The sequence below is a fragment of the Balaenoptera musculus genome, chromosome X (genome assembly GCF_009873245.2).
Source record: "Balaenoptera musculus isolate JJ_BM4_2016_0621 chromosome X, mBalMus1.pri.v3, whole genome shotgun sequence".
Classification (NCBI taxonomy): domain Eukaryota; kingdom Metazoa; phylum Chordata; class Mammalia; order Artiodactyla; family Balaenopteridae; genus Balaenoptera; species Balaenoptera musculus.
This window is the reverse complement of record NC_045806.1, coordinates 93980638-94006038: the sequence shown is the minus strand read 5'-3', so window position 1 is coordinate 94006038 and position 25401 is coordinate 93980638. Positions and strand designations below refer to the sequence as shown.

At 38.0% G+C, this 25401-nt stretch overlaps 1 protein-coding gene and 1 pseudogene across 1 annotated transcript in view; both read left to right on the top strand.

Annotated features, from left to right (window-relative positions):
- Positions 1-25401, top strand: part of DCX (doublecortin) — a 358186-nt gene that overhangs the window by 65174 nt on the left and 267611 nt on the right. The gene's annotated exons all lie outside the window — the stretch shown is intronic.
- Positions 20489-20839, top strand: LOC118888337 (annotated as a pseudogene).

Sequence of the window (25401 nt, the reverse complement as noted above, 5' to 3'; positions counted from 1 at the left end):
GGTGAGTGCGTTCCATAGCGGGAAGAAGGATGTGCATAGATGTTTGGAAGTTAGAGGAGTGTACTAGAGCAGAGAATACAAGTTCCTTACCCAATATCCATTTCCCTTTCTTTTTTCTTTTTTAACTAACGGAGCCCCAACTTTTGGGAAGCATTTCCCAACCTTCCTGGCAGATAGGCATGACTATATTTCACACTTCTGGTCAAAGGTATGAAGGAGAAACTGTTGGTTACAACTTCTGAGGATGTTTCTTAAAGTGGTGGGTGAGCGGACAATACAGCCATACGCTAAGGATGGTGGTGAGCCATGCCAGTCCTGGACTGCCCACCTCTGGACTTCTTCATGAGAAAAAATAAACCCCCAATTTGTTTGAGCCACTGTTTTCCACTTTCTGTTAACTACCAGGCAAATGTAAATTTTTAATTGGTACACCAGAAAAGATGTAACTGTGTTCTCTATTTACTTAATGAATCCTAATGATCTATGTTCACTATTTACTTGGTGAAGTAGATAGAAATCCAGGTCTGTCTATGGAAAATTATATTGTTTGAATCAATTCAATAAGATTTTTACTCAGTGCCTATTGTGTGCTTGGCACTCGTGTTTATTGAGAGTAATCTTTACTGACTATACCACAATTCTTACATTATAGTTCCTCTTTTCAGTACAGTTTTTAAGGTCTACACTGGAATTCATCTCCTTTCCTGTTCTTCCCACTGGGTTGAATCTTGGAGGAAATTTTATGGCTGCAGACTGAAAACTTGCCGGTTTGACACCTTGTATTCTGCATTTTTATACCTAAAAATTGAGGACTTTACACCCACAAGGCAACATATTATATTTAACTTGCATCATATATAGTCCTATACTCACCTGAAAATACAGTGTTATCCATTATGAATGAGATTTATTTCATAACTTGTCCACATTCATTTGCTGTCATGGATATTAATTGGTTGCCTACTCAGCCTCCATTTCCCTCTTCTTCTTTCCCAAGGGACCCACATTCCTGACCACGTAGCTGCCCCTCTTCCATGCAGCTAATATATACATACACAAATTCACACATGTGCACACGTTTATGCTTTCCATTGTGTATGAGTGAATGTCTATGAAATGATTTCTCTCTTCATACACCTAAAAGGCTCTTAAAGATAGTAAATAAAGAGGCTGCATATGGGAGAGAGTTTGTGTGGAAAACTGATGAATAACAGAGTGATAAGAAACATTGCTGATGGGTGATAGTACACCTTCCCCCAAATGATAATTATCTGGTGTTGACTCTTCTGAGACCAGAGCCATACAAAAGGGCAGTTCCCAAGAGTGCTTGGCTGTACTTACCAGGACTGATTGTGGCAGTCAGTTAATGAGAAAGGATCCTGAGGTCTAGCCAGAAAGGTTAGATCCTGGCTAATTATTCTGAGCAACCTGAAGCGGGAGAGAGGTGGAGAACAGGGGTCCAGGAGACAAAGTGGGCCAGATGCTAAAGAAACAGTAACACCAAGTTACCAAAGAAACGAGAGGAACTAGAGTTAGTAAGAGGCTACAAATATCAAGATGAGCATCAGACAATAGAACTAGCTGGAATGGAGTTTGATGTGTGGCGAATAGGGTAGTTCAGGAATGCATCTTGAAGAAGTGGGAGTGTAGTTTCAAGCCCCTTTTATGAATGTTTTGGTTGCTCCCACCAACAGGGGTGAGTCTTAAAGGAACAGGCTACAACCAAATAGTATTTTATCGAAAATGAGTATCATGGCAGAATGGATTACCTACACTTTGTTTTTAACTCCATGACCTTATCATATAGGGTTAGGGTTAGGTTATGGTAGATCAAAACTTGAAATTCTCTGCACAGTTCATGCTCTGATGCAGGATGCTCTGGGAAACTCTGAAGAAGCTTTAAACTACCTCTCACAAAGTTCCAGTGGCTTCCATTTCTGTTTTGTAAGCTTCTCAAGATTTAAAAAAAAAGTTAAAATAGTTTATTGCAACACCAACTAATGGTGATTATTCCATAGACAATACCATTTCAGGTGCCTTATAGGTCAAGTCTTTCAAAATGAAGAGTAAGGTAACTTCAATTACAGTTTAAGGTAGCTTAATGAGAAGTTAGTAGTGAGTACTTGTGCTTTAGCCACCTGCCACTTGGATAGCTACAATTGGGAACAAAGGGGAAATAAAATGGAATTATAAAAAGACTCCTACCTTTCCCATTACTGGATATTCTTAAAGCTACTACCTGTCAACCTCTAATACACCTTTTTAATAATGTGTATTTTTGTCTTTCTTTTAATAGAGAATTGACTGGTGTTAATAATAATACTAAAAATAATAGCAGCAAATACTTATATACAACAAATATCATTTTGCTTAATCCTCAAAACTATTAATATCCCTATTTTACAGATGAAGAAACTGAGTGTTAGAGAGGTTAAGACTCTTGACCAGAGTCATATGGCTAATAACCCGTGGAGCTGGGATTATGAACTCAGGCAGACAGGTTCCAATGTACATGCTGTTAACCACACTTCTAACAGGCAAATAAGTCAGAAGACATTCATGATGAAGAAAAGCAAAAAGAACATTTGATAAAATAATGGTCTAAAGTCTGGAAGATTCAGACTATGATAACATATAGTTCAGATGAAGCTTAGCACAATGGCATTTTGTACAGAGCTAGAACAAAAAATCTTAAAATTTGTATGGAAACACAAAAGACCCCGAATAGCCAAAGCAATCTTGAGAAAGAAAAATGGAGCTGGAGGAATTAGTCTCCCTGACTTCAGACTATACTACAAAGCTACAATAATCAAGACAGTATGGTACTGGCACAAAAGCAGAAATATAGATCAATGAAACAGGATAGAAAGCCCAGGGATAACCCACACACCTATGGTCTTACCGTTATTTGAATTGTGTATTAAATAGCTTTATTATATTTGTTTAATTTAACAAATAATTATTGAGCACCTACTAGTGCTAGAAACTGTTGTACACACTGGGAATACAGTGATTAAAAATCAAGCCCATTTGGTTGTGCCAAAGAGATTAAGATTACTTTTAGGGTAAAGACTGTCATAGGTGTTTTATAATTGCATTCAATGATGCTTAGCACGTGGTAGTCCTCAATTAATTGTTTTGACTCAGTTTTGGCTTTCTGTATAGACATCCTAAAATTCATACAGAATCTCAAAGGACCCCAAATAGCCAAAATAATCTTGAGAAAGAAAAACAAAAGCTGAAGGCCTCACACCTTCTGCTTTCAAAACATATTACAAAGCTACAGTAATCAAAGCAGTATGGTACTGGCATAAAGACAGAAATATCAACCAATGGAACAGAATAGGGTGCTCACCCTCACATATATGGTCAAATGAACTATGATAAGGGTGCCAAAATACACAGTGGGAAAAGAATAGTCTCTTCAACAAATGGTGCTGGGAAAACTGCAAAAGAATGATGTTGGATCCTTACCTTACACCATATACAAAAATTAACGCAAAAAGGATTAAAGACTTGGGGGCTTCCCTGGTGGCACAGTGGTTGAGAATCTGCCTGCCAATGCAGGGGACACGGGTTCAAGCCCTGGTCTGGGAAGATCCCACATGCCGCGGAGCAACTGGGCCCGTGAGCCACAACTACTGAGCCTGCGCGTCTGGAGCCTGTGCTCCGCAACAAGAGAGGCCGTGATAGAGGCCCGCGCACTGCGATGAAGAGTGGCCCCCGCTCGCTGCAACTAGAGAAAGCCCTTGCACAGAAACGAAGACCGAACACAGCCAAAAAATTAATTAATTAATTAATTTAAAAAAAAAAGGATTGAAGACCTAAATGTGAGACCTGAAACTATAAAACTCGTATAAGAAAACATAGTGGAAAATTTCATGACATTGGACTTGGCAGTAATTTCTTGGATATAACACCAAAAACACAGGAAGCAAAAACAAAAATAGACAAATGGGACTAAGTCAAATTTTAAAACATTTGTGCAGCAAGGGAAACAATCAAGAGAGTGAAAAGGCAACCTATCAATTGGAGAAAATATTTGCAAGCCATGTATCTAATAAGGGGTTAATATCTAAGGTATATAAAGAACTCCTACAACTCAATAACAACAAGAACAACAACAAATAACCCAATTTTTTAAATGAGCAAAGGATTTGAATAAACATCTCTCCAAAGAAGATATACAAATGGACAACAAACATATGCAAAGATACACAACTTCACTAATCATCAGGGAAATACAAATCAAAACCACAATGAGATATTATCTCATACCCCTAAAGATGGCTGTTATCAAAAATAAAAAATAAAAATAAAACAGAAAATAACAAGTGTTGGTGAGGATGTGGAAAAATTGGAACCCTTCTGCTCTGTTGGTAGGAATGTAAAATGGTGCAGCCACTATGGAAAACAGTATGGAAGTTCCTCAAAAAAATAAAAACAAAATTACCACATGATCCAGCAATTCCACTTCTGGGTATATATCCAAAAGAATTGAAAATTGGATCTCAAAATGATATTGATTGTACACCCGTGATCATTGCATTATTCACAATAGTCAAGAAATGAAAGCAGCCTAAACGTCCATCAAAGGATGGATGGTTAAAAAAAAGCAGTATATACATACAATGGAATATTATTCAGCCTTAAAAAAAGAAGAAAATCCTGTCACATACTGCAACACAGATGAACCTTGAGAACATTATGCTCAGTAAAACAAACCAGTCACAAAAAGACAAAAACTGCATGATTCCTCTGTGATATAAGGTATCTACAGTAGTCAAGTTCATGGAAACAGAAAGTACAATGGTGGTTACCAGGGACTGGGGGGGTTGGGGAAATAGGGAGTTGTTGTTTAATAGGTGTAGAGTTTTGGTTTGGCAAGATGAAAAAGTTCTAGAGATCTGTTGCACGATAATATGCACATAGTTAATACTAATGCACTGTTTACTTAAAAATGGTTAAGATAGTAAATATTGTTACGTGTTTTTTATAGCAACACTTTTTAATTTTTTTTTAATTTTAATGTTTTTATACAATTTTTAAAGATTACTTTCCATTTACAGTTATTACAAAATATTGTCTGTATTCCCCATGTTGTACAATACATCCTTGAGCCTATCTTTTACCCAATAGGTTTTATCTCCCACTCCCCACCCTTACATTGCCCCTCCCCCCACTAGTAACCAGTAGTTTGTTCTCTATATCTGTGAGTCTGCTTCTTTTTGGTATATTCACTAGTTTGTTGTATTTTTCAGATTCCACATATAAGTGATATCATATAGTATTTGTCTTTCGCTGTCTGACTTATTTCACTTAGCAAGATGCCCTCCAAGTCCAGGCATGTTGCTGCAAATGGCAAAATTTTGTTTTTCTTTATGGCTGAGTAGTATTCCATTGTGTGTGTATGTGTGTGTTCATGTGTGTGTGTGTGTGTGTATACCACATCTTCTTTATCCATTCATTTGTTGATGCACATTTAGGTTGCTTCCATATCTTGGCAATTGTAAATAATGCTGTTATGAGCATTGGGGTGCATGTATCTTTTCAAATTAATGTTTTTGTCTTTTTCAGATATATACCCAGGAGTGGAATTGCTGGGTCATATGGTAGTTCTATTTTTAGGTTTTTGAGAAACCTCCACACTGTTTTCCACTAGAACAAATAATTTTAAAACTTGTATGGAAACATAAAAGATCCCAAATATCCAAAACAATCTTGAGACAGAAGAACAGAGCTGGAGGAATCACACTCCCTGACTTCAGACTATACTACAAAGCTACAGTAATCAAAACAGTGTGGTACTGGCACAGAAACAGACTTACAGATCAATGGAACAGAACAGAGAGCCCAGAAATAAACCCACACACTCATGGTCAATTAACTATGAAAAGGAGGCAAGAATATACAATGGAGAAAAGACAGTTTCTTCAGTAAGTGGTGCTGGGAAAACTGGACAGCTACATGTAAATAATTAAATTAGAACATTCTCTAACACCACATACAAAAGTAAACTCCAAATGGATTAAAGACCTAAATGTAAGACTGGGTACTATAAAACTCCTAGAGGGAAACATAGGCAGAACACTCTTTGACATAAATCGCAGCAATATTTTTTGGATCTGTCTCCTAAAGTAAAGGAAATAAAAGCAAAAATAAGCAAATGGGACCTAATTAAACTTAAAAGCTTTTGCACAGCCAAGGAAACCATCAACAAAATGAAGAGACAACCTACTGAATGGGAGAAAACATTTGCAAATGATATGACCAATAAGGGATTAGTATCCAGCACATATAAACAGCTCATACAACTCAACATCAAAAGAACAAACAACCTGATTAAAAAATGGGCAGAAGAGCTGAAAAGAGCTCCAAAGAGGAAGTGCAGGTGGGCAACAGGCACATGAAAAAGATGCACAACATCTCTAATCATCAGGGAAATGCAAATCAAAACCACAATGAGATATCACCTCACATCTGTCAGAAAGGCTATCATCAAAAAGAACACAAAAAACAAATGTTGGTGAGGATGTGGAGAAAAAGGAACACTTGTACACTGTTGGTGGGAATGTAAATTGATGTAGCCACTATGTTATGTGCTTTTTACCACAATAAGACATGTTGATTGTGACCTACTGATTTGATTTTCTGACTCGCTAACGGATCACAACCTGATTTTGAAAAATCCTAGCTTGGATTAATTAAGATTGAACATCTTTGATATGACCTACCTTGGGATATAAGCCTGTCTTATACTTGATCGAAACCAGGGCTCTGTTAGCAAGCAAAAGGTAAGGAGGAGGTGGAATATTATTTGGCAAAAAAAGGAATGAAGCGTTGATACATACTACAACATGGGTGAACCTTGAAAACATTATGCTAACTGTAAGAAGTCAGTCACAAAGGACCACATATTGTATTATTCTATATGAAATGTCCAGAACAGGCAAATCCATAGAGACAGAAAGTAGATTAGTGGTTGCCTAGGGCTGGGGTAAGGAGTTGGGGGAAATGGGGAGTGACTGCCAATAGGTACAGGGTTTCTCTGGGGGAGGACAAACATGTTCTGAAATTAGATTGTGATGATGGTTGCACCAGTCTCTAAATATACCAAAAAACATTGAATTGTACACTTTAAATGACTAAACTTTATGGTATGTGGAATCTGGAGGCTCTTCCTGTGAATACTATGGTTCTACTACTAAGCTGTGTTTGAACTCAGTCTTTTTATTTAATTAATTAATTTATTTATTTTTGGCCGCACAGTGCGGCTTGCAGGATCTTAGTTCCCTGACCAGGGATCGAACCCGGGCCCCCTGCAGTGGAAGTGTGGAGGCCTAACCACTGGACCACCAGGGAATTCCCTGAACTCAGTCTTTTTAGTTAGCTCTTTGCTGATTTTGTCATACTTGTTTGTCTTTCCCCCATCAGATTATGAGTTTCTTGAGTCAGAGTGTTATTTCCAGGAGTGACATTATATTAGGAAATTAACCTGGGGAGAGGGCGGCATCACCAAGATTTGACTATTGTCACTTAATCAGCTGTGTGACCTTAAGTGCTCTGAAGCTTGGTTTTTTAATCTGTAAAATGTGGATCAATCTATTTCAGGGTGGTGTTGTAAGAATTAAATGGTATGAAGTTATATGAAGTATCTAGCATGGAACCTGGTACATGGTAGATTGTCAATAAACAGTTTCTTTCACCTGTTCTTTTGTCCCAGTTCAGGTGAAATGGTGAAATGGTCTATTTGCCCTAATTCTGCTCATTCTGTAAGTTCAAAGGCACTACTAACTTTAAAACTTACAGGAATCTTACCAGGCTTCTATTTTTTACTTCCCATATGGTCCCTACTATTTCTTTAATTTTATTCACTTTTATCCCTTCCTTGTGTATTGTGGGAGCCCAAGATAGGCTGCCCCAAAATGTGCTTCAATAGCATATTGATTATTTTGAATTAAAGTTACTTAAACGACCAACTCAAGAGGGACACTCTGACTGTCCTTTCCATCTCCCTGAAAGCAGGAAATAAATCTCTCATGTGAAAGGTGCATTCCCTGCATCTGGGGGTAGAAGGCTACCCTTATCATCAGAGATAGGGAATTCAGACTGAGAAGCCTATATAAACAAACCTGGTTACTTCTTTAAATTTACTACCCCAAACCCAGATTCTGTTTAGATTCTTCACTATTTGAGCACCCAATATCTAAGTTTCTTTGCCCTGTCAATTCCTCACAAATTTATTGTTTCTGTGTCTAAAAAGTATAAAAGGCTGCCTGATTTAGCCACTTCTTAGGTCCATTTCTATGAGACCTTCATGTGCATGAATTGAAATTTGTTTCTTTTTCTCCTGTTACTCTGCCTTGTGTTAATTTTATTATTTGTCCCACCACAAGAACTCAAGAGGGGTAGAGGGGGAAATTTTCCCCTCCTGGACTATATGCAAAGATCTCTATTGATTGTGTAATTTTCTCCAAGTCTTAGTGGGTAGTGTATACGATGACAATTTTACAGTAACAAACAATGACATTTACATAAAGCATTTCAAAACATTTCACAAAAGATTTCCTGACTACTATGAAAAAAGGGGGTTTATGTATTATAAATACAGTGGAAAAGAGCTATTACTCAGAAGCTACTGCTGAAAATGAGAAAACAGTAGTTATGGCTTTAAACTTAATTGTTAAGGTACAGAGTTACCCATCATGTGCCCTTCTTCTTTTTTTCTTTTTTTAATAGATCTTTATTGGAATATAATTGCTTCACAATACTGTGTTGGTTTCTGTTGTACAACAAAGTGAATCATCCACATGCATACATATGTCCCCATATCCCATCCCTCTTGAGCCTCCCTCCCATCCTCCCTATCCCACCCCTCTACGTCATCACAAAGCACCGAGTTGATCTCCCTGTGCTATGTGGCTGCTTCCCACTACCTAGCTATTTTACATTCAGTAGTGTATATATGTCAATGCTACTCTCACTTCGCCCCAGCTTCCCCCTCCCACCCCTCAAGTCCATTCTCTATGTCTATGTCTTTATTCCTGTCCTGCAACTAGGTTCATTATACCATTTTTTTTTTAGATTCCATATATATGCGTTAGCATGAGGTATTTGTTTTTCTCTTTCTGACTTACTTCACTCTGTATGACAGATTTTAGGTCCATTCACCTCACTACAAATAACTCAATTTCATTTCTTTTTATGGCTGAGTAATATTCCATTGTATATATGTGCCACATCTTCTTTATCCATTCATCTGTCAATGGACACTTACGTTGTTTCCATGTCCTGGCTATTGTAAATGGTGCTGCAATGAACCTTGTGGTACATGACTCTTTTTGAATTATGGTTTTCTCAGGGTATATGCCCAGTACTGGGATTGCTGGGTCATATGGTAGTTCTATTTCTAGTTTTTTAAGGAACCTCCATACTGTTTTCCATAGTGGTTGTATCAATTTACATTCCCACCAACAGTGCAAGAGGGGTTCCCTTTTCACCACACCCTTTCAAGCATTTATTGTTTCTAGATTCTTTGATAATGGCCATTCTGACTGGTGTGAGGTGATACCTCATTGTAGTTTTGATTTGCATTTCTCTAGTAATTAGTGATGTTGAGCATCTTTTCATGTGCCTCTTGGCCATCTGTATGTCTTCCTTGATGAAATGTCTATTCAAGTCTTCTGCCCATTTTTTAACTGGGTTGTTTGTTTTTTTGATATTGAGCTCCATGAGCTGTTTGTATATTTTGGAGATTAATCTTTGGCTGTTTTTTCATTTGCAAATATTTTCTCCCATTCTGAGGGTTGTCTTTTTGTCTTGTTTATGGTTTCCTTTGCTGTGCAAAAGCTTTTAAGTCCCATTTGTTTATTTTTGTTTTTATTTCTGTTACTCTAGGAGGTGGGTAAAAAAGATCTTGCTGTGGTTTATGTCAAAGAGTGTTTTTCCTATGTTTTCCTCTAAGAGTTTTATAGTGCCTGGCTTTACATTTAGGTCTTTAATCCATTTGGAGTTTATTTTTGAGTATGGTGTTAGATAGTGTTCTAATTTTATTGTTTTACATGTAACTGTCCACTTTTCCCAGAACCACTTATTGAAGAGGCTGTCTTTTCTCCATTGTATGTTCTTGCCTCCTTTGCCGTAAATTAGGTGCTCATATGTGCGTGGGTTTATCTCTGGGCATTCTATCCTGTACCATTGATCTGTATTTCTGGTTTTGTGCCAATACCATACTGTTTTGATTACTGTAGCTTTGTGGTATAGTTTGAAGTCGGGGAGCCTGATTCCTCCAACTCCGTTTTTCTTTCTCAAGATTGCTTTGGCTAATTGGGGTCTTTTGTGTTTCCATACGAATTGTAAAATTTTTTGTTCTAATTCTGTGAAGAATGCCATTGGTAGTTTGATATGGATTGTATTGAATCTGTAGATTGCTTTGGGTAATATATTCATTTTCACAATATTGATTCTTCCAATCCAAGAACATGGTATGTTTCTCCATCTGTTTATGTCGTCTTTGATTTCTTTCATCAGTGTTTTATAGTTTCCTGAGTATCAGTCTTTCGCCTCCTTAGGCAGGTTTATTCCTAGGTATTTTATTCTTTTTGTTGCAATTGTAAATGGTAGTGTTTCATTAATTTCTCTTTCTGATTTTTCGTTGTTGGTGTATAGGAATGCCAGAGATTTCCGAGCACTAATTTTGTATCCTTCAACCTTACCAAATTCATTGATTAGTTCTAGTAGTTTTCTGGTGGCATCTTTAGGATTCTCTATGTATAGTATCATGTCATCGGCAAACAGTGACAGTTTTACTTCTTTTCCAATTTGTATTCCTTTTATTTCTTTTTCTTCTCTGATTGCTGTGGCTAGGACTTCCAAAACTATGTTGAATAAGAGTGGCGAGAGTGGACATCCTTGTCTTGTTCCTGATCTTAGTGGAAATGCTTTCAGTTTTTCACCATTGAGTATGATGCTTGCTGTGGGTTTGTCATATATGGCCTTTATTATGTTGAGGTAGTTTCCATCTATGCCCATTTTCTGGAGAGTTTTTATCATAAATGGGTGTTGAATTTTTTCAAAAGCTTTTTCTGCATCTATTGAGATGACCATATGGTTTTTATTCCTTAATTTGTTAGTGTGGTGTATCACATTGATTGATTTATGTATATTGAAGAATCCTTGCATCCCTGGGATAAATACCACTTGATCATGGTGTATGATCCTTTTAATGTGCTGTGCTGTTGGATTCTGTTTGCTAGTATTTTGTTCAGGATTTTTGCATCCATGTTCATCAGTGATATTGGTCTATAATTTTCCTTTTTGTGTGATATCTTTTTCTGGTTTTGGTATCAGGGTGATGGTGGCTTCGCAGAATGAATTTGGGAGTGTTTCTCCCTCTGCAACATTTTGGAAGAGTTTGAGAAGGATCGGTGTTAGCTCTTCTCTAAATGTTTGATAGAATTCTCCTGTGAAGCCATCTGGTCCTGGACTTTTGTTTGTTGCAAGATTTTTGATTACGGTTTCAATTTCATTACTTGTGATAGGTCTGTTTATATTTTCTAATTCTTCCTGGTTCAGTCTTGGAAAATTGTACCTTTCCAAGAATTTGTCCATTTCTTCGTGGTTGTCCATTTTATTGGCATACAGTTGTTTGCAGTAGTCTCTTATAATCCTCTGTATTTCTGCAGTGTCAGTTGTGACTTCTCCTTTTTCATTTCTAATTTTATTGATTTGCATCCTCTCCCTTTTTTTCTTGATGAGACTGGCTAAGGGTTTATCAATTTTGTTTATCTTCTCAAAGAACCAGCTTTCAGGTTTACTGATCTTTGCTATTGTTTTCTTCATTTCTATTTCATTTATTTCTGCTCTGATCTTTTTGATTTCTTTCCTTCTACTGACTTTGGGTTTTCTTTGTTCTTGCTCTAATTGTTTTAAGTGTAGGGTTAGATTGTTTGAGATTTTTCTTGTTTCTTGAGGTGAGATTGAATTGTTATAAACTTCCCTCTTAGAACTGCTTTTGCTGCGTCCCATAGGTTTTGGGTCGTTGTGTTTTTGTTGTCATTTGTTTCTATGTATTTTTTTATTTCTTCTTTGATTTCTTCAGTGATCTCTTGGTTATTTAGTAGCACACGGTTTAGCCTCCATGTATTTGTGTTTTTTACAGTTTTTCTCCTGTAATTGATTTCCATTCTCATATCATTGTGGTCAGAAAAGATGCTTGATATGATTTCAATTTTCTTAAATTTTCTGAGGCTTGATTTGTGACCCAAGATGTGATCTATCCTGGAGAATGTTCTGTGTGCACTTGAAAAGATAGTGTATTCTGCCACTTTTGGGTGGGATGTTCTATAAATCTCAATTAAATCTATCTGGTCTATTGTGTCATTTAAAAGTTGTGTTTCCTTATTTATTTTCTGTTTGGATGATCTGTCCATTGGTGTAAGTGGGGTGTTAAAGTTCCCTACTATTATTGTGTTACTGTCGATTTCTCCTTTCATGGTTGTTAGCATTTGCCTTATGTATTGAGGTGCTCCTATGTTGGATGCCTAGACATTTATAACTGTTATATCTTCTTCTTGGATTGATCCTTTGATGATTATGTAGTGTCCCTCCTTGTCTCTTGTAACAGTCTTTATTTTAAAGTCTATTTTATCGGATACGAGTATTGCTATTCCAGCTCTCTTGATTTCCATTTGCATGGAATATCTTTTTCCATCCCTTCACTTTCAGTCTGTATGTGTCCCCAGGTCTGAAGTGGGTCTCTTGTAGACAGCATATATATGGGTCTTGTTTTTATATCCATTCAGCCAGTCTTTGTCTTTTGGTTGGGGCATTTAATCCATTTACATTCAAGGTTATTATCAATATGTATGTTCCTATTACCATTTTCTTAATTGTTTTGGGTTTGTTTTTGTGGGTTTTTTTCTTCTCTTGTGTTTCCCGCCTAGAGAAGCTTCCCGCCTACAGCATTTGTTGTAAAGCTGGTTTGGCGGTGCTGAATTCTCTTAGCTTTTGCTTGTCTGAAAAGCTTTTGATTTCTCCACTGAATCTGAATGAGATCCTTGCTGTTTAGAGTAATCTTGGTTGTAGGTTTTTCTCTTTCATCACTTTAAGTATATCCTGCCACTCCCTTCTGGCCTGCAGAGTTTCTGCTGAAAAATCAACTGATAACATTATGAGGATTCCTTTGTATGTTATTTTTTGTTTTCCCCTTGCTGTTTTAATATTTTTTCTTTGAACTTAATTTTTGTTTGTTTGATTAATATGTGTCTTGGTGTGTTTCTCCTAGGGTTTATCCTGTATGGGGCTCTCTGCGCTTCCTGGACTTGGGTGACTTATTTCCTTTCCCATGTTAGGGAAGTTTTCCACTATAATCTCTTCAAATATTTTCTCAGACCCTTTCTTTTTCTCTTCTTCTTCTGGGACCCCTATAATTCAAATGTTGGTGTGTTTAGTGTTGTCCCAGAGGTCTCTGAGATCATTTTCAATTTTTTTCATTCTTTTTTCTTTACTCTGCTCCTCGGCAGTTATTTCCACCATTTTGTCTTCCAGCTCACTTATTCATTCTTTTGCCTCAGTTATTCTGTTATTGATTCCTTCTAGTGTATTTTTCGTTTCAGTTATTGTGTTGTTCTTCTCTATGTGTTTGTTCTTTAGTTCTTCTAGATCTTTGTTAAACACTTCTTTTATTTTCTCAATCTATGTCTCCATTCTATTTCTGAGATTCTGGATCATCTTTACTATCATTAATCTGAATTCTTTTTCAGGTATATTGCCTATTTCCTCTTCATTTATTTGGTCTTGTAGGTTTTTACCTTGCTCCTTCATCTGTGACATATTTTTTTGCTGTCTCATTTTTTTTTTATTTTTATGAGTGGGATTGTGTTCCTGTCTTACTGGTTGTTTGGCCTGAGGCTTCCAGCACTGGAGTTTGTAGGCTGTTGGATAGAGCTGGTTCTGGGTGCTGAGATGGGGACCTCCGTGAGACCTCACTACGATGAATATTCCTTGGGGTCTGAGGTTCTCTGTTAGTCCAGTGGTTCGGACTCAGAGCTCCCACCATAGGAACTTTGGCCCAACCCCTGGCTCGTGAACCAAGATCCGGTTCACTTGGGGATTCCTCCCATCTCCTTGGGCATCAGGGTCCCACACCAGTGGCGGCAGGCACCCTAGTTGTGGGGAGACGCTAACTCCTTGTCTTTTTCCACACCACCATCTTCTGCCCTTCTTCTTAATCACTAACCCAGACATCAATCTGTTATGTAAGCAAAGAAACAGGAAGCTACAGCAGAGTTTAAGGAAGCTTTTGAGTGTCTTCTGTACAGATTAAATAACCTGATATATCTTAATAATATTTAGATTAAATGCAATAAGTAATTTTTAAAAGTGTGTGCTGAGGGAAAAGGGAAAAGGAACTTATACTGAAAGACCAGAATGGAGGTGTTTTTGATTTATTCAGACCCTGGAGTTGATACTGCATAATCAGTTATGTCAATGCCCTCCAGCCAAAGGCCACTGGGAACACACTTGTAATTGGTTTTATTGCTTGTTGCAGGGAGAGAGAATGCACGTCATGGGGATCCATGGGCCACCCCATCATAAGAGTTTAGAAAGGACTTAGTATATAGGATTTGGGTTCATGTTAGGTGATTTGGGGAAGGATTCAAGGAAGAGGTCTTTTCTCTGGATATAGGTGCTGTCAGGAAGCGGAGGTAATGTCATGATTGGATATCTCAATAAATCTTACCTAGAAGAAGGGACAACTAGCATGAGGGTAAAACTGTAAATGGTACATACAGAAGCAGCAATCACTAATATTAGCTAGAATAGGGGAATAGTTAGTCGTTTTTGTGGCTCAAACCACATTTACATTTTGTGTGTGTTCAAACATGATTACATAGTGGTCTTTTTCTTTTTTTGGTGTTGACACATTGTATTCACAGAGTGGCCTTATTTGATGTTCATGATCTGTAAGAGTGTTTATGTTCAACAAGAGAATACCAACATCTAGTTGTGAATGCCAGGGCAGCTCCTGGATGTCACAGCCTGTTTTTCTCTTTCTCAGAAATATTATCTACTCCTACCACATTTTCTGTTTTCTTATTGAGTTCTTACTGTAAAATCAGACATTTTCTAAGATTACTATTATAAGAGGGAAGGGAAGAGAACCTGTCATTTATTGAGTACGTATCTTAGGCATTGTTGTGTATATAGTGATACATAATATCATTTTATTTATTTATTTTTAATTTATTTATTTATTTTTGGCTGCGTTGGGTCTTTGTTGCTGTGTTGGGTCTTTGTTGCTGTGTGTGGGCTTTCTCTAGTTGCGGTGAGTGGGGCCTACTCTTCGTTGCAGGGTGGGGGCTTCTCATTTCAGTGGCTTCTCTTGTTGTGGAGCACGGGCTCTAGGCATGTGGGCTTCAGTAGTTGTGGCTTGCAGGCTCTAGAGCACAGGCTCAGTAGTTGTGGCACACGGGCTTAGTTGCTCCACGGCATGTGGGGTCTTCCCGGAGCAGGGATTGAACCCATGTCCCCTGCATTGGCAGGCGGATTCCTAACCACTGCACCACCAGGGAAGTCCCCATAATATCATTTTAAAATAGTAAATAACCCTGAGGCAAATAACATCTGCATTTTACAGAGGAAGAAATGGGCTCAGAGAGAATACATAACTTGCTCAAAGTCACACACAGCTGGTAAATAGAGGCTGATTTTGAATCCAGATCTGTCTCCAAAGCCTAATGTACTTTCTGCTCTACCATGTTGTCTTGCAGAAGATTTAGGAATACAGCCTATTCTTTATGTCTGTACTATTAATTTGAGAAAATATTATATTCAGAATTGAAACTTGGAGAAGTAACAATTCCTTGAATTCACAGTTTTATTGACTATTTTTAAGTCAGATTATATATGTCAGATGGCAGAACCTATAAAGGAAGCACATGATATTATAGTCCTGTTCCACCAGACATTGTAAATACCCAGAGGGAACAGAACAGCAAAGAACTAAAGTATTGGGGGGCCGCCTTGTGGATTCTCTGCCCTAGGAGGAATTTAGGAACTGGCCATTTAGAGAAAGTGTTTCCTGGATGTGAGCTTCTAGGTATAAGGATCAGTTCCATTTTAGTTCCTACAGCTTCTGCCACTTGGCGAAGACATGCAGGCTCAGACTTGCTCATCTCTAGGAGCCGTCTGACTATCAGGCAGGGGGAAATGTAAAGAACCCTGGACTCGCAGCTCAGTCACTCAGCGAAAGTCAGCCTTCCTACCAGTCCCTTTCTGACCTAATATTCTAGTCTAATAAATGAGCTCTTACCTAGATAAGTTTGTACTTTATAATCCAGTTCCAGTAACCAAATCCTCCTCATGAGAAGTCCTCACATTAGTTCTGTTTTCCATGACACTGGGTTGTGGACAAAGAATGTCTCCTGACGTTTCAGTAAGCCAAGGATGTTGCAGCCATAAAACCATCAGCCACTGCAACCCCCAACCAGTGCACCTGAGGGGAATTCAGGATGGAGAAAAACAGGATACTGGCCCTAGATAGTGAAAGTGCATATCAAAGGAATAAATTCAATGAGCCCAGACTCTTGCATCTTCCCATACAGAGAAAGACACTAAAATTATTAATTTGAGATGTCTATTTTTGTGATTAGCAGTAATCTTTTAATGTTCAACTACATGTTTGTTTGTTTGTTTGTTTGTTTAGCAAAAACTCCTATATATCCTGGCTCCTCCCTTACCTCTTTGGAACAGTGCCTCAGAGGCTTACCCCAGGCTTAAGTCCTCAGTAAGTCCGCCAAATGAAACATAATTCTCTACTTTTAGATTGTACATTTTCCTCTCAGTCAAGAGGGTTACTTGTTAAAAGACAAATACATATGTATTAATTTTGTTTGCTATTTCCAAATCTCTCTCCAAAAGGATTGTACTACTTTTGGAGATGAAGAAAGAAAATTTCAACAGGCATATTCCTCTTTTCATATTTAGTTAAATTGCTTCAAGGATTTATTACATCTACGTGTCTGACCACCCCCTTTATGGACTTCTATAAATGTTCAAACCTGGGAGTTCAAATCTTGGAATCAGATAGACTTAGTTTGAACCCCAACTCTTCTGTTAAACTACCTTGGCCAAAACACTTAACCTCACTGAACCTCAGATCCTCATCCCCAAAATGGAGATAATAATGTATATCTCAGAGATTGCTGGGAGGGTGAGATGCTGGATATTAAGGCCAAGCAAAGTGCCTGAAGCAAATTGTTCACGAAGTGGTAGCTCATTTTTTGAAATTCAGGCAAAATTCACATAAGGTTAACCACTTTAAAGTGTACAATTCAATGATATTTAGTACATCCACAGTGTTGTGCAGCCATCACCTCTACCTAGTTCCAAAACATTTTCCTCATGGCCAAAGGAGACCCAGAGTGGTAGTTCCTTTATAGCTCAAAAACTGCTTTGCACCCTGTGGGGGCATCACAGTGAAGACATTAAGTTCACAATCTAAGGCTGATTAAGTACAACACTCCATTCACTGTTCTCTGATCTCTGGTGTGATGCTATCTGTAAAAGCTCAGCAAAATACAGGTATAATTCCTAGCCTACTTGCTTTAAGGGTCACTTTCAGGATTTTTCATCTCACAAGGTCAGCCTGCAGGGTTTTTGTATAGCTCAGTTGCCCTTTCCATCCACCATCATACGATGAAGTTTCATTTTAGCACATTTCTCAGCTAGGTTCTATGCCAACTTCTTGTAACACAGTTTATCATTGACCCAGACTAGGTATTTGCTAATTCACTCAGAATTAATTGTGCACTTTAATCATTTTCATTGAATCAGTTCCCATATCTGTAGCTTTTATAACCACAAGTACTAGCTGCATACTGATTAAAAATTTCCCATCAGCTGTATATGAGATATGACTATAAATTTTCTTTTTAATTTTCCTTCTATGATTCATAAACTGGCTTAGGAGCAATTTCAAAAAGAAATAAAAGGTTTGCAAGTGACAGTGGTGTCCATGGAATAAATGTTGTTTTTCTCTTAGGAAAATACCCAGATGTATATACATTCTGATTTGTTAAAATGGTCTTGTTATATTACAGTCACAGTTAATATTCTCCATTTCAACATCGCTGTTAGAATCTTCATTCTCTATGAGAAATTTCAGCACCTTTTAAAAATTTTAGAGTATAATTGTGTAAGCTTTTATACATTCAGCTTTTTAAAAAAACAGTTGTTAATGATACAGTCATGTGTTGCAATGGGTAAAATATTCTTTACAGATAGATAGTGAGAAGAGCAGTTAGTACCCTTCATAATGTGTCAATTGCTTGTTTGAGCATAGTGCTAGAATGAGAGAACACAAGACTAGAAGTCTGTCAGGAAACTCGGGTTCTAGTCCTCAGCCTGCAACTAAATAGCTATGTAATTTGGGGCATGTCACAACTTCATACACGGACCACAGTTTTCTAATCTGTCACATCATTATGTTTCTTCTATGTACCTCATTAAGATGCTGCAAAGACAAACCCAATATTTTCCAAGTTTAACTGATTACCTTCACCACCTCTTCTCCCAACTCTTCTTCCCAAATCTTGTCTTTTATGCTCCTAATTGTCTCACAAATCTTTCTTCTTTATTCCATTCTCATTGTCCTAGGTCAAATCCTATTCATCTCAGTCTTCTGGACATCGCAATAGACTGGTCAGCCTGCCCTCATTCTTGCGCCCCTACAAACCATCCTCTGCAAGAGTTATATACTGAAAACAGAATCTTACTGTGCCATTCCCTGGCTTAAAACATGAAATGGCTTCCCATTGTAAAGTGATAATGTTTACTTTTTAAGTATGGTGTATAAGGTTCATCAGATACAGCTTCATTCTACCTTACCAACAGTGAACCCATAACATACCATAGGAGATTACTTGTATCATTCAAATCTTCAGTAATTCTACCATAGCAAATGTTTAAGATGCAATGATTGCCAAATCCCTGGATCTACCTGACTTCAGCTCAGCATGGTAGAAGTTCAATGTATGATTGCCAATGTCCTGAACCAAGAACAAATCACAACATTTCTCTGCTCTTGCTTTCTTGGAAGCTACAGAAGGCTTCTCAACTGTACAGATGCAACCTAAAAGTAGGGGAAGTTAATGTCCCAAGGATGAAGGACACCTCTCAACTGAAGGAAGACAAAAGTCAATAGATAAATGCCCCATCTTCCCTGTTTTGTGGTGGAACAATTCTGAGGTCTGTTCTATACAGTTAGAGAGTTCCTAGAAGGATTGAACTCCAGTTACCCACAGCAGTTGCACCCTATTTCTTTGGGAGGTGATTCTTGGGGTCACTTCCCAGATACACCACCCATACCCAGTCCTTGTTTCAAAATCTGCCTTCTGGGTAACCCCAATTAAGATACCTCCTTGTTTTTGTCTACGTGATCTTTTGACCATTAAGAAGTATGCTAAAGTCTTCTAACATGATAGTGATTTTGTAACTTTCTCCTTTTATTTCTATTACATTTTGCTTATATATTTCAAAGCTCTCTTGTTAGATGCCTAAAGGTTCATGACTATTTCATCTTGTTGGGGATAAAACCACCATAATGTATCTCTCTTTGTCCCATTAATTTATTCACCTTGAATTCTATTTTGTATGATATTAATATTGATACATTTGCTTTATTTTCTTAGCATTTGCCTAGCATATCTTCTTCTATTTTCAATTTTTAATTTTTAATTTTTATTTCGGCAGGTCTCTTATAAACAAAACATAAGTGTATAGATGAATTAAATTTTCCAATCTGATGGTAAAAATGAAAAATATGCCAACACATTCTATTAGCAAGGCTGTAGAGAAAGTCACTCTCATATATTATTGGTGGGAATGCAAAGTAGTACAATCCTTTCGGAGGGAGATTTGGGACTGTCTAACAAAATTAAGACATATGCATTTGTCTTTTAGTAAAGTAATCCTATCCCTAGGAATTTACCCTGAAAATAGACCTACAATAAGATAAAAATATATATGCACAAGGTTATTCGTTACAACATTGTAATTTCAAAATACTGGAGACAAACTAAATGCTCATGCAGGGGACTGCTTGAATAAAATATGGTACATCACACAGTGGAATACGATGCAGATACAAAAAAGAATGAGAAAGAACTTTATGAACTGACATGGGGTCATTTCCAGGATATATTGTTAAGTGAAGAAAGCAAAGTGCAAAATAGTATGCTACCTTTCATGTGTAAAGAAACATGAAAAGATGTATACATTCTTTTTTTTAATATTCTTTAAAAACAATGTATATATACATATAACTGAATCACTTTGCTGTACAGCAGTAATTAACATTGTAAATCAACTATACTGCAATAAAAAAATGACTATCATTTTTTGATGCGTTCAAGCAAAGGAAGGTATTTGGGTCAAAAATATTAGATTCTCAGCATGTCGCAGAGCTGGAGAAGCAGAGTAAGAGGGAGCAAGCAGTATGTCCCCGGAAGTCCCCGAGGCAGCCTCCGCGGAGAAGCAGAAGGAAATGGAAGATAAAGTAACTAGTCCAGAGAAAGTTGAAGAAGCAAGATTAAAAGCAAGGTATCCTCATCTGGGACAAAAGCCCAGAGGTTCAGATTTTTTAAGGAAATGATTGCAGAAAGGGCAAAAAGATTTTGATTCTGGGGAATACAGCATGGCTAAAGCAAAAATGAAGAACAAGCAACTTCCTACTGCAGCCCCAAGTAAGACAGAGGTCACTGGTGACCACATTCCCACGCCACAGGACCTTCCTCAACAGAAACCATCTCTTGTTGCTAGCAAGCCGGCTGACTGATTAAAAGAGCTGAACTGCATGAATCTTCTAATTCCCATTATTTCTCCTTAATATGTTACTTCTCCGCTTTTTATTTCCTTTCACTCAGTCATTTGAGAGTGATGGCTTTGCAGGTAGCTGCAGTGTGTTCTGCTATTGTAAGGTAATATACATGTGTAGAGTTTTTGATTAGTTTAGCAGTGCACTAATGAAAAGAACATGTTAGAGCAATGTAAAGTAATCTACTTGAAAAGAATTGTATGTATTACCCAACTCCTAGTGTAGGGCTGGTTCCAATGAGTAATAAGCAAGTTTTACAATTTTAATATTTTGGCTTTCTTTAATTCATCTTAATTATAGCTTTGTATGTTACTCTTATTTAAAATAAACTCAATTGTATTGAGTTCTTCTGTATTTTCCTTTTGGATTTTGTGAAACAGAAGTTTAAGACCACAAGTTAGAAGAAAGGTGACATATTTCAAACACAAATAGATGGGGCTCCAAAAGATTTGCATCCTGTGCTTGAACTTGATTGGCCTTAAGTATGTTTCAGCTTTAACAATAGAATTTTGCTTGGGCAATATTTGCCCATTCTGGTACAACTTATGTGACTCTAGTGCTTAACAGCAGCTGTTGAAGCTAGTATTCTTTTTTTTTTTTTTTAAATTATTGTTTATTTATTTATTTTTTTGGCTGTGTTGGGTCTTCGTTTCTGTGCGAGGGCTTCCTCTAGTTGCGGCAAGCGGGGGGCCACTCTTCATCGCGGTGCGCGGGCCTCTCACTATCATGGCCTCTCTTGTTGCGGAGCACAGGCTCCAGACGCGCAGGCTCAGTAGTTGTGGCTCACGGGCCCAGGTGCCCGGCAGCATGTGGGATCTTCCCAGACCAGGGCTCGAACCCATGTCCCCTGCATTAGCAGGCAGATTCTCAACCACTGCGCCACCAGGGAAGCCCGAAGCTAGTATTCTTATTCAGGTCTATAGTGTTAGAATACCTTTTGTTGTTGAAGATGTGAATGAAGTGTGCATGTGCATTGACTGTTGAATTCACTTTTGTGCCATTTTTGTAAATACAATAGTTTTGCACAACCTCTCAAAAAAATATTAGATTCTCCAGATTCTCTTAATCCATTTGCAAAGAATTTTTATCTATGAATCAGGAGTCTTAAGAAACTTGGATCCTGAGTCCTGTGGACCTTCTTCATTTTTGATGAATTTGTTTTTGTGGATGATGCTGATTTCATACACAAAATTGCTTGCACCTAGAGCTATGGTAATGTCACTGGACTTGATTATAAATGAGTTTTAAAAGTTTAAATATTTCATTTCATTTTGGGATACATACCTCCGTGGGGAAGTGGTTTTGATGATAAAACTTATGTTGAGTGAAAAGGCTTTTTGGCCAAGTTCCTAGACTGACACCATATTTTTTGTTTGTTTGTGGTCTAGGTCAGTCCTGAAACCAAAATCATCAGTATGTAACAACTGTGTATGTATATGGACATGTATATATATACATAGGTGTGTGTATGTGCTCATTATACATATATGGATATACATGCATATATATGAAAAAAAAGAAACATGAAAAGATAAGCTAGAAACTAATGAGATTGGTTACGTACAAGGGTAGCTGGGAACAAAGTGGAAAGGAGGGGATACGGAAAAAGAGTAGGAGAAATATGGAAGAGTGATCATACTTTTCTAAATATACATTTTTGCGTAGTTCTGACTTTTATAATCATGTTAATATTCACATGCTGAAAAATAAATAAAATCAACAAAGATGGGGCATGGCAAGAAAAATGTAATACAAACAGAAACAAATGAACCTAATTTTATTTCAAATGAATAACATAACATAGTGAATAACAAAGTGTGTGTGTGTATGTAGAGAGGAAGTCCAAGACTTAAGTAACTGAAATACAGTATTTTGACTATAACCTTACGAAGACACCAGGAAAGAAACTTGGACTCCCGATGATGTATGATTTAGAGCCAGCAACTACTGAGCTTTATTTCCTGCCTTTGTAACCTCCTGCAGCATTCTGGTAAAGCTTGCCCTAGGGCTTCCCTGGTGGCGCAGTGGTTGAGAGTCCGCCTGCCAATGCAGGGGACATGGGTTCGAGCCCTGGTCTGGGAAGATCCCACATGCCACGGAGCAGCTGGGCCCGTGAGCCACAACTACTGAGCCTGCGCGTCTGGAGCCTGTGCCCTGCAGCGGGAGGGGCCGCGATAGTGAGAGGCCCGCACACCGTGATGAAGAGCGGTCCCCGCACCGCGATGAAGAGTGGCCCCCACTTGCCGCAGCTGGAGAAAGCCCTCGCGCAGAAACGAAGACCCAACACAGCCAAAAATAAATAAATAAATAAATAAAGTAGCTATTAAAAAAAAAAAAAATTTAAAAAAAAAAAAAAAAGCTTGCCCTCCACCCCCGCCCCCGCCATTTCACAATATCATGCAACCTCTTGCTGCCTCTTTAAAATCTTGCATTGGACAAGAGCCTCTTTTAACTCCTGTGCCAGTGGGACTTTTCTCTTTATAAAAAGCCTGCACACTGCTATTCATTCTCTCTCAGTTCTGGACTTTCTCCCAGAGAGCCATGCACCCTGCCCCTTGCCTTGAGATTTCCTCACCTGTTTGAATAATACAGTTGTGTTTTTTTCGTAGAAAAAGATGGCTGTCATGAGTTTCAACATTTGAACCAACATCTGAGCTCCCCCATGACACACTGAAGTTGCTATAACATAAATTAAGAATAAAGATGGAATTGGAAACCAATATTGTACTTTTGTTGATAGGTTTGATTTTCACAGTTGTATGGGTTAGCAATTCTGCAGCTAATATATGTATTCTGAGATTGAGCAAATAAGTGAATATATTGTCCATAATGTTGGAGAAGGGAACAAGAGGGAAGCCTAGGACAAACCCTATGGAGTTAGATTTGAATTAGAGTTATCAGTGTTAATTCATGGTTTTTGAAAGATAGATTGATAGATACAGAAATATGGATGTGTGTATGTATCCATGCACGTATATCCTAGTTTTGTCTACTGAGAGGTAATAGAAGCAAATGATATTCTAGTACCAATGAGCACACCCAGTGCCCAGATCTTGATTTCTAAATATGATTCTACAACAAAGGAATAAGGCTTCCTTAAAGAAATTACTGATTCCAGTTCTAGGGAAGGTAAAATATAAGATGATTCTGTAACATCTTGTGGTATTTGAAAGTAAAGAAGTTCTCAAAGAAATCACGGGGAAGATATCAATAACTTACAGACAGGATGCTTTTACATAACCACAGTACAATTATCAGTCAATGATATATTATTTTTTTTGAATTTTATTTATTTTTTTTATACAGCAGGTTCTTATTAGTTATCTATTTTATACATATTAGTGTACATATGTCAATCCCAATCTCCCAATTCATCCCACCACAGCCCCTGACTTTCCCCCCTTTGTGTCCATACATTTTTTCTCTACATCTGTGTCTCTATTTCTGCCTTGCAAACCGGTTCATCTGTACCATTTTTCTAGATTCCACATGTATGCATTAATATACGATATTTGTTTTTCTCTTTCTGACTTACTTCACCCTGTATGACAGTCTCTAGGTCCATCCACGTCTCTACAAATGACCCAATTTCGTTCCTTTTTATGGCTGAGTAACATTCCATAATCAGTGATATATTATTATCTCAATGCAGACCTTATTTATTTATTTTTAAAATTTATTTATTTTACTTATTTATTTTTGGCTGCATTGGGTCTTCGTTGCCACACGCGGGCTTCCTCTAGTTGCGGCGAGCAGTGGTCACTCTTTGTTGAGGTGCACAGGCCTCTCACTGTGGTGGCCCATCTTGTTGCGGAGCACAGGCTCTAGGCGCGTGGGCTCAGTATTTGCAGCACGCAGGCTCAGTAGTTCTGGCTCACGGGCTCTAGAGCGCAGGCTCAGCAGTTGTGGTGCATGGGCTCAGTTGCTCTGCAGCATGTGGGATCTTCCCGGACTGGGGCCCAAACCCGTGTCCCCTGCATTGGCAGGCAGACTCCCAACCACTGCACCACAAGGGAAGCCCCTGCAGACCTTATTAAAATTTCACTATTTGTCCCAATAAGATGGTACTCTGTAAAACTGTGTAAGAGCATACTGTCTACAACTTACTGTTTTTTTTTAACATCTTTATTGGAGTATAATTGCTTTACAATGGTGTGTTAGTTTCTGCTTTATAACAAAGTGAATCAGTTATACATAAACATATGTCCCCATATCTCTTCCCTATTGCATCTCCCTCCCTCCCACCCTCCCTATCCCACCCCTCTAGGTGGTCACAAAGAACCGAGCTGATCTCCCTGTGCTATGTGGCTGCTTCCCACTAGCTATCTATTTTACGTTTGGTAGTGTATATATGTCCATGCCACTCTCTCACTTTGTCCCAGCTTACCCTTCCCCCTCCCCGTGTCCTCAAGTCCATTCTCTACGTCTGCATCTTTATTCCTCTCCTGCTCCTAGGTTCTTCAGAAGCTTTTTTTTTTTTTAGTTTCCATATATATGTGTTAGCATACAGTATTTGTTTTTCT